Below are 970 nucleotides of genomic sequence, written 5' to 3' on the forward strand. Positions count from 1 at the left end.
AGATAAATGAATGATAGATGATGAATGGATAGATAGATAGATAGATAGATAGATAGATAGATAGATAGATAGATAGATGGTTATACAGATAGAATAATTGATGCCCAACTCTTTCAGAGACTTTTCTTACACACACACTCATATATATATATAAAACTCTTTAAAACTCCCTGGAGATTCAACATATGCAAGATATTTACAGGTAACCCACAAGCTCTGCTACAGTTTCTGATACCCATGAAGTTTATGGAGAAGTTGTAAAATCCATCCATTCTATTTACTTAGAGTTCTGCAAAAGTTTAGCCTTCATAGGTGGAAAAGAAAGGTCACTACTAGAGATAGAAGAGAAATTTGTTGCAGGGAATGGCTAACAAGCACTTAAAGAAATGTTCAATACTTACCTGGCAGGGGAGATACCATGAACATGAAGGTGGTTTTCCCAGGGTGAGGCTTATCCATTGCACTCCAGATGTGCTGACCCCTGAGATTTCCCCAAATGCCGGAGACTGCATAATTTCTGGTAGTGGGGGACTGCGTTCGCGATCTTCCCTGGAAAAAAAAAGAAAAAGAAAAGTACAGAAATGTTCAAAGTCCTTGGTCATCAGGGAAATGCAAATTAGAACTCCCCTGAGATTCCACCTTGAGATTGAGATTGAGATTCCCAATCAGGACGGCTAAGATCAAAAGCTCAATTTACTACACATGATGGAGAGGATATGGAGAAAGAGGAACACTCTTCCACTGCTATTGGGATTATAAATTGGTACAATCACTATGGAAATCAATCTGGAGATTCCTCAGACTATTGAAAATAGATCTACCTACCTGAAGACCCAGCTATCTACCTCAAGACCACTCTTGAGAATATACCCAAAAGATGCCCCCACCATACCACAAGGACACATGCTCCACTATGTTTAGAGAACCTTATTTGTAATAGTCTGAAGCTGGCAATGACCCAGATGCCCCT

At 39.4% G+C, this 970-nt stretch overlaps 1 non-coding gene across 1 annotated transcript; it reads left to right on the forward strand.

The window, feature by feature from the left end:
* The first annotated feature begins 393 nt into the window (after nt 1-393).
* On the forward strand, nt 394-552 carry Gm26264. Its single transcript, XR_003956615.1, has one exon. It is a non-coding gene; the product is annotated as a U1 spliceosomal RNA (small nuclear RNA).
* Nucleotides 553-970: the final 418 nt, after the last annotated feature.

This window comes from Mus musculus, chromosome 6 (assembly GCF_000001635.26).
Source record: "Mus musculus strain C57BL/6J chromosome 6, GRCm38.p6 C57BL/6J".
Classification (NCBI taxonomy): Eukaryota; Metazoa; Chordata; class Mammalia; order Rodentia; family Muridae; genus Mus; species Mus musculus.